The 10716-nt window shown below is 35.4% G+C and overlaps 1 protein-coding gene across 1 annotated transcript in view; it reads left to right on the top strand.

The window, feature by feature from the left end:
* Positions 1–10716, top strand: part of LOC117182618 — a 262926-nt gene that overhangs the window by 47062 nt on the left and 205148 nt on the right. The window lies entirely within an intron of this gene.

Below are 10716 nucleotides of genomic sequence, written 5' to 3'. Positions count from 1 at the left end.
CTAAAATGGCAATACATAATTCTATATTTGTACCCACTGTACTATACGGTAGCGAGACATGGACTTATCAAGAAAAAGATAAGAGTAAAATTAACGCAATTGGCATGAGATTCATGCGCATAATATGCGGGAAAACGCTGATGGACAAAGTAAGTAACGAGATAATTCGAAAAGAATGTGGTGCAGAAGAGACGCTAGTAGACACATGGGAAAGAAATCGGTTAAGATTGTTCGGACATGTTGAGAGAATGCCAAATGAACGTCTAACGAAACAAGTGTATCAAGGTAAAGTAAATGGCAGCGTGCCCAGAGGTGGACCGCGGAAGGAATGGTTAAAATGTGTGAACGAGACCCTAGTTAGAGTTTCAGTAGAGTGAATGACGCCTGAAACAAAAGACCTTGGCCACTAATGAACCCAAGTGGGGAACTTACATAACGACTTCGTGAGGTTCTTCGCTTGGGTAAAAACCAGGCTTTGTCCAATATGTCTGGACAGACTGCTCTCATCAGATCACTTGATTGCATTATAAAAATGCGTCCGTAACTGATGATATATACCGGGAGAGTCCCGTGCAAAATGATCAAATAAAAATCCAACTCTAACCAAAAATGCCTTCGACATATTGGGCAGTATAAGCCTGTGACAACATTTCATTACAGATAATTATTATTATAACAGTGCAATCTGTTCAAAGTTATCCGGTATACAGACGACGATGATAGACACACAGGCACCTTCGTAAACCCGGTTTTTTCGGATTCAGGGGGTTGCGATACGTGTACTTATATCTCGGCGAATTTCTTTGTTTCTAAAGTTCTGAAAATATAACTGCTATTATTTCAGCACGATAATATTTGAGAAGCATCAGAAGCGGCGGAGACTTTTTCTAGAGGGGAGTAGGGGCATATACTTATAGTATTTAATGGTACAATTTGAACATAGTATAATGATATTATACTATGTAAAAATTAAACATAAATAACAAATAATAAATTCAGATACAAAATTCATATTGCCAAAAATGTTTGGAACAAGAGTAGGGTTCCTTTTTCTTCGACCAAAGAAAGAAAATTTGATTAAATTTGGAGTTTTCATAAAGATTTCACAAAGAATTTATCAAAAAAGACTGCAATATTTTTTCAAAGATTTCACATATTTCGCAAAGATGACGGATAGATTTAAAACATTTTACAAATATTTGACAAAGACTGCAAAAATTGTTCAAAGATTTGACAAAAATTTCAAATATTTCACAAAGATTTCAGATAGATTTAAAAGATTTTATAAAGACTACTATCTACTATTTTTAGATAATTTACAAAGATTTAAATGATTTCCCAAAGATTTCACATATTTCGCAAAGGTTTCAGATGAATTTCACAAAGAGTCGTGTGAACAAATTGAGAAGGCCGCATGGAGTGCCCTCAAGCCTTGTGGAATCCATGAGGGCAATCCAGGCGAGGCCCCTCATGGCAACCACATTCTTATCCATAAATGTCAAAAATGGGTTTCCTTCATGGATCCCTCATGGTTGTCATCATGAAGCCCTCTTGTTTTTTTTGCAAGTGCTGGCACCTGTACTGGCATATCTCTGGGATGATAACGCTATATTTTACTGGGCTGTCAGTGTTGGCCCAGCACTTGATATCGCTACTGGCGCAGTGCTGCCCCAATAGGAAATTCACAATGGGCGCAGTACTGCGTCGGTGCTAACTAGTACCGTACTGTTATACTCTAACGATATGACAAACAATGTATCTAAAAATAAATATTAATTGATTCCGAGTGTTTTGACTAATAGTACTATCTAGAGTGAATGCATATATTACATTTCTAAACATTATTTTACAAATAAAATTTCTAACGCTACGGGGAGACGCAAAATGCATTAATCTTCTTTTTTCCTATTTAACTTTCTCCGATTTTGCATTCAAGTCTTACTCGGAAGTTTTTAGTGTCGCTGAATTCGAATCTGAAGTCAAAATTCGAAAATTCAAAATTGCGGATCCAATATGGTGAACGAAAATACCAAATAAAAACAGCTACGATTTTAATCAATCTCGGTAATAACGGTTTCTTGGGATCACTGAATCAGACTTTGAAGTAAAAATTCGAAAATTTTAAATGGCGTATATTTTTGTCCACCATTTAAAATTATTTCATTTTGACTTCACTTTCGGGTTCAGCGACCCCAAACACCCGTGAGTACCGAGATTGATTCAAATCGAGCCGTTTTTCTGTATTTTCGTCCACCATATTGGATCCCCCATTGTGGATTTCTGAATTTCGACTTCATGTTCAGATTCAGCGACCCCAAAAACCCCAGGATACCAATTTTAAAAATAAAAAATTTTCCTGCCATTTTGGACACTTTTTATCGGATTCTAAACTTCCAACGAATGGGTTAATTACTGCGCTAAATCGACAAGTTGAAACTCGATGAAAAAGCCATCCTCAAATGCTACAGCTCAGAAAAGTTAAATTACCAAATTTTAAGCGCTTTTTCTAATTATTGATTATCATACGACGTTATGTGAATGTAAAATACACAAACTGTTAACAGGAAAATCAATAAAATAATTTTAAAACAAATAATTTCATCGATTACAATTTTTCTTCAAGTTATATTTCATTTTTTCCCATTGTAGAATACTTCACAACTTTTTGCAATGACAGGAAATGTAATTTTTTATGAACATTGAACATTTTTAACGGCGTATCTCAGAAATTGGACCGTGAACTTTGGAAAATTATTAATAATAAATTTTTTTCAACTTTCGCGTAAGGTTTCGCACAGATTTTTAGAAGATTCACAAAGACTTCAATCATTTCTCAAAGATTTCGATAATCTAACAAAGGTTAATAAATATTTCAAATGTAATTAAAATTTATATTATTATATTGGTTATTATATATTATATATTATATATAGGTTATATAGTTTTATATATTATATAGGCTATATTTACCTTCGAAGAAGACCTGCATTAAAAGTTCAAAACTTACGTTGTTAAAATGGACAAATAAATGATTGATTCTTGACATCTGAATCCTTTGCTTTCTATTCGTCCGCATGAGCAAAGTAATCAATTATATTTAAAGAATAACTTCGTTATTGATACGACGGTCGAAGAAAATTATAGTTAGAATTATTAGGATTTCCTACGAACAGTTCCTGAAAATTTCAAACTTTAATACATAAAGAAAAATTTTATTTGTGCGATTTAATTTATATAATATTTTAAACATAAACGAAGAGTGCATAAACACGCGCAGCCATCTAGGCCAAACAATATAGGTTTTATACAAATTCTAGCCACTTATTACACGATCAGGTGCAGGCGACCTTGCTTCCCAGTTCCCAGATTTCTCGGACAAGCTCGTGAGTTCTCTGAAAATATTTCCCCAATTATTCGTAATATTTTTTTAAATCATTCACGAAAAAAAGTGACGAAGCGAACACAATTTCAAATTTTTCTTCTTCTGAATACATTCACTGATTTGAAAAAACACGACTTTCTGGTTCAAGGACACAACACAAACTGGGACAGTCCCAAGGGCCTACATTCTTCGTGCGAAAAGATATCTTAATATTGCGTGTTAAAGAATTCCTAAGGAACTGGATTTGAAATATCTTCGCAAATTTATTAAACAAATTTCTCAACATTTTAATATCTACCATTTGAACGAGAGGAATCCAAGTCTACGGCTTAATGTCTCTATTTTATAGTAAATTAGAAAAAATGGAATTTTTATTAACGTTTTATTGAAAATCATACCTACTTCTTATAAGTTGTTCAATTTGGTCTACATTGTTTTTTTTGTTTTTTTTAAGAGAACCGTCTCTATAATCTAATTATCGAGCGCAAAGCGCGAGTCTCGTAATAAGAATGTAACAATCAAGGCCTTTAATTCTTTAAGAATGTTCTTTAAAAACAAATGAAAAAACAATTGAAGGGTGGAAAGTCTGCAGGTGCTTAACGGAATTTCTGAAATTTTACACGGTAGCGGAAAAACGCTAGCATTTCAGTAATACACTCATTCGTAATTTTTAACATTGGGTTATATCGGCCTATATTAAAAGTGCCCAAAAATGTATAAAACGCATTTTCGAAAAAAGTTGTGGTTAGACTTTCCGCCCTTCAATTTCAATTCCAATTTAGGACTAATTCCTCAAGAGTTTAAATCACAGTTTTCGATTTGAGTTACAATATTTATGATATTGGAAAAATTTAGTTGAAATGCAAGCATTAAATGTACGAAAACGATCGCATTTGCGCGCTTATACTTGGCGCGACGCGCCGCGCGGAACGAGAATATGCCCGTGCAACGGGCTATTTTTTTTATTTTATGCTTTGTTTACAAATAATGTTTAATGAATATTTTTTATCTGTTGCAGGTAAGCTTTTAATGCAATTAGTGCAACATAAAGAGTCTTAAACAGTTGGTAAGAAGAAAAAATGTATTTAAATGCTGTCAGTTTATTTAATTATGCCCAGTAGTTGATTTTTGCTTGTGTGAAAAAATAAAAGTGAAAATAAAAGTGAAAATAAAAGCTAAGGAACAATTTCACCTGCTCTGATTGAGATGTTAATTCTCGATTAGCCTAATTTAATGAGTACTTTAACGCGAAGTAGGCGACTTCAGCATGTCTTGATTGGGGACAATTCAAGTCGAAACCAATTCAAAGAATTTTTACTCGGGTGGTGAAGTTTTTTCGGTAACTCGGACGTCGAACGTACTTTCAGAGAAACTGTTTTATTGATGATGAAGCCTTTGCTTATTAAAAGTTTTTAAACAAGAACACCCACGTGTAATCTATAATAATATTTAATTAAATTATTGAGAAAAGATCTACAGTGAATGGTTAATCCGTATTGTCTCGGTTTCTATTTTTCATCTCTAGCTTTACAATTTCCTTCCAGTCAGTATGGGGTAAGTATATAATACACCCCTCGTTTCTTCACCTAAGTGAGACGGCAGGCGCCCAGAAGAACTAAGATTTTCGAAGAACTAACGATGAAGGTTGACAGGAGTTAAGTTGTATTGCGTTATGGTGAGACTCCTTTCAAAGTTTAGTCATAGTGGAAATAAACTCAGATAATTTTGCAACGTTTTCTTCTATCCTAGTCCTAAGTAAATATAATTATAAACGAAACAAGCCAAAACGTGACAAAACAAGATTTTACAGGATTGTCAAAATTAAAATTACAGCTTTGCCTAAACGTAAAATGTGGACATTCGAAAATCGTATAGAAATTTATACTTTATTTATTTGATATATTTAATAATATATTTATATTCAAAAAAGTTCTCGTAGATGGCCTTCGAAATGACTTGGTTGCGCGATCCGGCGCACCCGGTTCGTCGACTGACCATTTGTAATTGTTTTGGTTATTGACCAAATTCAAATTTTAAAAAGGTTCTCGTAGATGACGTTTGAAAGGACCTGGTGTACGACCAGGCGCACGCGGGTCATCGACTCACCATTGAGAGTTATTTTGGGTGTTGGAAAAATTTGACTTTTGAAAAAGTTCTGGTAGAATACGTATTAAATTATCTGATGCATGATCCTGCGTACCCGCTTCGTCAAATCACCATTTGTAACTAATAATGTTACAAAAAAAATGTTTATAAAAAGTCGATTGAAAAAAAAACTTTTAGTAAAAATGAATGAAATTGATTTTTTTGTAATAATAATTCTTTGTTTAAGAAACGTTTATAACACGTTTTTACGATGAGTCAATACAATTAAATAGAGATTTGCCATGTAGTGGCATTTTGCTATAAAAATGACTCCAACGGATCAAATGTGCAAGCTCAAAATTGTTATTTTTAAAAATTAATGAATTTCACTTTTAAAAATTTAGTCGCACGTATTTGTATATTTTACCGCAAAGCGAATTTTATAACAATATAACAATTAAAAAGTAAAACCAATCAATTTTGTTTATATTGGAAGTACTGCTACTGGTACTGCTACTGGTACGCGATAAGTTGCGTAGTTGCAACACATACGAGGTTAGATTAACAATCGGCTTGTATTTTGCATAGTGAAAAAACTAAATCTTACTTCATTCGATTAGCTGGCGTTCCTTGATTGATCCGATAGTGTTATATATCTGCAACTATTTGCAGCACGCGAGATTTGATATTTAAATAATTATTGTTTAATTTTTCCTAACTCATATTGCCCGGCGCCTCAACACAGTGCACTGCTCTCGCGAAGCTTCTACGTTACAGATTCGTTCGATTTTCGCTGTTCGTCGTCATTCAAACCAGCAGAGTCGAACGGAACGAAGCATAGCGAGTATATCTATATCCACGCACTGCTGTTTATACGCCGAGATTTCGCGTATGAAAACATTGAACGAGCCGGGTTTCGCTTTGCCAGAATTAGCGCCGTTTGATACTTCAATGTGAGCATTTCATACGTGGAACTGCTCCGTTTACGCATAATTATAATCGCAGCTGATCGTTGTTTAAACGAATCGCGTCGAATATTTTGAATCGTAAAAGTTCTATCTTACCGAAGCGCTGTGATTCAAACTTAGTTACGTACCCGATACAAAAGTTGAACAGTGTATGCTCGATGCTTTAGAGTAGCTGATATTCAACTTATGAATGTTGCGAGTTCTACGTGAAGAACTGCTCCATGTCAATACTTACTTAAACGATATAGTTCGGTATTTCTATAACGTCGGTTCTATACTCAAACCGATAAAATTACAAATTAAATGAAGAGATTCAGTTCGACTTTTTCTACAGTGTTCTAATTTATGCGAAGCATATTAGTCCAAGGTATTATTGAACTAATATAATATAATATAATATAGAATCTATGCAATTGGATCTTTGAGCTGTCAGAAACTACCTGCTCAGTTGAAACTTCCACAGGAGTTAAATAATTAATTTTGCCTGAACAATTATAGGACCCAATAAACCTAGAGGGTCAAATAATTTTTCGACCTTAGATAAAATCGTACGACCCTTGGTCCAACTGTCCAACACTACGCGTATTTTCGTGGTTAGACTGTCTTCTTTAATGGCAGCCTTTTCATCGTCTGAGAAAAATCGCTTAGTGGGAACCTGTTCAATTGCCCAGAATCGAGTAAGGGGATCGGACTCAGGGGGAATACGATTAATTGTTAAATAGCACGCTGTTTTTGGAGGGCTCGCGTTTTTTTATGGATATTGCCCGCAATAATCCAACCGAAATTTGTCTTTTGCAGCACAACGTCATGCCCTGGAATTTCAATTTTTCCTACGCATAAAAGTTTGTGAAATATTTTTAAACCTATAAGCGCAGCCATTTTTGCCGGTTTATTAAACGCGAGATCAGCTAGCTTAATGTTTTCTGGGATTTTCAATAAATCGGGTTCGATGGGACTTGAAGGCAATATGCCTGTAAGATCAGAAATGAGCAAAAAACTGAGATGTTTCTCATATGTATTAAATCGACACTTGATTTTTGTATCAATGGAATGACTAATCTCTGTACCAAATAAAGTTATGCCAGTTACCTCGATATCAACTAGTTGTTTTCGCAATTTAAGCAATGATGCCATCCTTTTGGTATTATAAAGCGACTGAGAGCCATTGTCGAGCAATACGCGGCAAAAATGAGCCTTGCCCTGAGGGTCTAGAACGTCGACAATCGCTGTGGACAATAACGAGTGGGAGGATGTGCACGCCAGAATACAAACCGTTTTTTTCGTATCTTAATTTGAACTAATGTTCCAGCTTCCTGATTGTCAAAATGCACCAGAGAATTATGTCTCTTTTAACATTGTTTGCATTAACCGCTGCAACAAGTATGAGCTCGATGACCTGGTCGCAAGCAGTTAACGCACAAGGAAGCCTTTCTAATGATCTCGAGACGCTCTTTTGGTGAGAGCTCAAGACATTATTCGCAATAATAAATACTGTGTTCGGATTCGCAAAGGAACAAGATAATTTACCCTCCGCTGCAACATACGAATTTACGCTGATTTTTTAAGGCTTTTCTTTCCCGGCCTACTGTCTGCCTGACTCGATTTTTAACACGCTTGAGAGGCTGTCGTCTCCTCAAACTGAGCTCAGCGTTGTAAAAATGTCAGCAGTTGTTTCATGCTCGGTAGGGTTTAATCGGTAATCGAAACCTCCTATTTATTTCGTATATTTTAATTTAATTTAACTTTAATTATACCTATTACGCTAGTTTCACAGCTGTCAGCCGATTGTTGTATCGTACGAAGAGCTCTTGTGTGTTTTTGCACACAATCAAGTAAAGCCGACGTTTCAAGGGCTGCAAAGACCTCAAGACTCTTCATTTTTTAAACCCGATTTCAAATAGTGAAGTTTTTGAATCTTGGAGATTTTACCGTTGTCATGCACTATGTACTTAAAAGTTGCATAGAACCTGAGCCATGTCTCGTAACTTCCCCGAAACTCTGGAAGATGTATAGTCGTCAATTTTATATTTGTGGTAAACTCTGGTTCGTTATTGTTACTTGTATGTGAATTAAAACCCGATGGACTAATCAATCTTGATTTGGTGGACGCATTTAGAATATTAACCGAAATCTTTTTGAATTTTCCTGAACGGATGAAATAGCGGTTTTCAAAACTGTCGCGCTCGCCTGTATGTTTACTAGATTGCGATTCATCTGTGATGATTTCTAGACGCGTTTGGATTATTCCGAATTCCATCCAAGTTTCCTCGAACCTTTTTAACGAAACTTCTGGATCTAGGGACTCAAGGTTCGTGTCGCTATTGATATTAGTTGAGACTTGTTCGTCGTTTGTTAATAATTGCTTAATTTTACCGCGCTTTTATCTCTTTTATCTCTTCACTCACTTCAGGCATTTTTTAAATATATGCAGTTCCGCACTGTTCCGCTGGAGTTGCAGGGAAAATACTTGTACAGTTAAAGTAGCTGCAAATCTTCACAGGAACTGAGATGACTGGAACACTTCACAGGAACTAGGATAGCTAGAAAACTATTCACAACGATGTAGGATCCTCGAAATCCCTTCAAAGAACTTGGAATAGCTTTCTGCATTGGCTATAAACTTGTTGTTCACGCAGGAATCTTGCACTTTCGACATATAAAGTTCATCGAAATTCCAAAACCAAAGAATAGTGAGTCTAGCAGATTAGTCTATCAGAAAGTCACATTCAAAGCTTTTGCGCGTGTGTAATACAGTTATTATACACGCGCTTTCGATAGTGTCACACGCGCCGCAATGCATCGCGGATCGAAGGACCAAAAAGGTTTTGTTGATGAGGAAGCCTTTGCTTATTATAGGTTTTTTAAATAAGAACACCCGCGAGTAATCTATAATAATATTTAATTCAATTATTGAGAGAAGATCTACAGTGAGCGATTAATCCGTATTGCTCGGTTTTTGCTCTTAATATCTAGCTTTACAATTTTCTTGCAGTCAGTGATCTTGTAAACAACACCACCCTTTTCAAAATTATCTAAAGGATCCTTGTAAAGATTTATCACTGAATCCATTTTAAATGGTATTCGGAAAATTGCAGGAATTTTAATTTTTCTAACATAAGTTCAATAGTTCTAGAAATTTGATCAAAAAATGGAAGAACAAATGCATTAAAAGAACTTTATCCATTTAACTGTTTCTGATTATGTGCGTGCAAATTACACAGCCACACAAAAAAGTGTGCGGATCTGGTAACAAGACACACGTATTCCTATGGATTTTGGGGTGTTGAATTCAAATTCGGTATCAAAAATCACCCATCACGTCATGGTTGAGCCATACCCTCAAAAAATGACGAAAAATCATGCACTGAGCAAATAAATTTCAAAATAATGCCAGTGATGCAAATTTTCACTTCAAAAATATGTCGACAACTGTCAAGGATCAACCCTTGCCTGATATCAACTTATTTAACATAACTTTACCCAACAGAACCTGACCTCACCTAACATGAATTAAAAGAAATTTATTGAACTACACGTAAAGCTCTGGAAGCATATTTTCCCAGTAGCAAATCTTTGCTACATCGAATGGGTCAACTCGAGCCTAACCTAGAAATAAATCTAACCTAACCCAACCTAACCTCACGAAACACAATTAAACTGATTGTGTTGTCCCGTTGTGTTTGCGGTACCGTTTGAATCAGCTTGGGCTTAACCTGCAAAGAGGTCAAACCTATCCTAACCTAAAAAAACCTGACCTAACTTAACTTAACTTTACGTAACACAATTAAACTCATTGTGTTGTCCCGTTGTGTTTGCGGTACCGTTTCATTCAGCTTCGGCTTAACCTACATAGAGGTTTAACCTATCCTAACAAAACCTGACCTAACCTAGCCGAATGAAATTCAACCACACGTGTAGTTATTTAAGCGTACGGTTCTCAGTCTTAAATGTGTGCTATATTTAATAGGTTAACTCGATCTTAACCTACAAATGCATCTAACTTAACAGAACCTAACGAAATTTTGCTTAACGCAACACAACTTAACTTAAGTGTTCCCGTTGTAACATAATAAAATTCATTTCATTGTACTACAGGTGGTTAAAAATTGAGACGCGCATTACTCATTTGAAGAAACTTAGAGCTACTAGTAGAATTGACCCCATTTCAATTAACCTGACAATGGAATGGAAGCTTCTAATGTGTCCCCTAAGGGTTTACATTTTTCTTACACTTTCTCTATTCCTTTACACACCCTCCACACACTTACTTGGTGGTGGAAG

The sequence above is a fragment of the Belonocnema kinseyi genome, chromosome 2, assembly GCF_010883055.1.
Source record: "Belonocnema kinseyi isolate 2016_QV_RU_SX_M_011 chromosome 2, B_treatae_v1, whole genome shotgun sequence".
NCBI lineage: Eukaryota > Metazoa > Arthropoda > Insecta > Hymenoptera > Cynipidae > Belonocnema > Belonocnema kinseyi.
The sequence above is the reverse complement of the archived record's forward strand: the minus strand, read 5'-3'. Positions and strand labels throughout refer to the sequence as shown.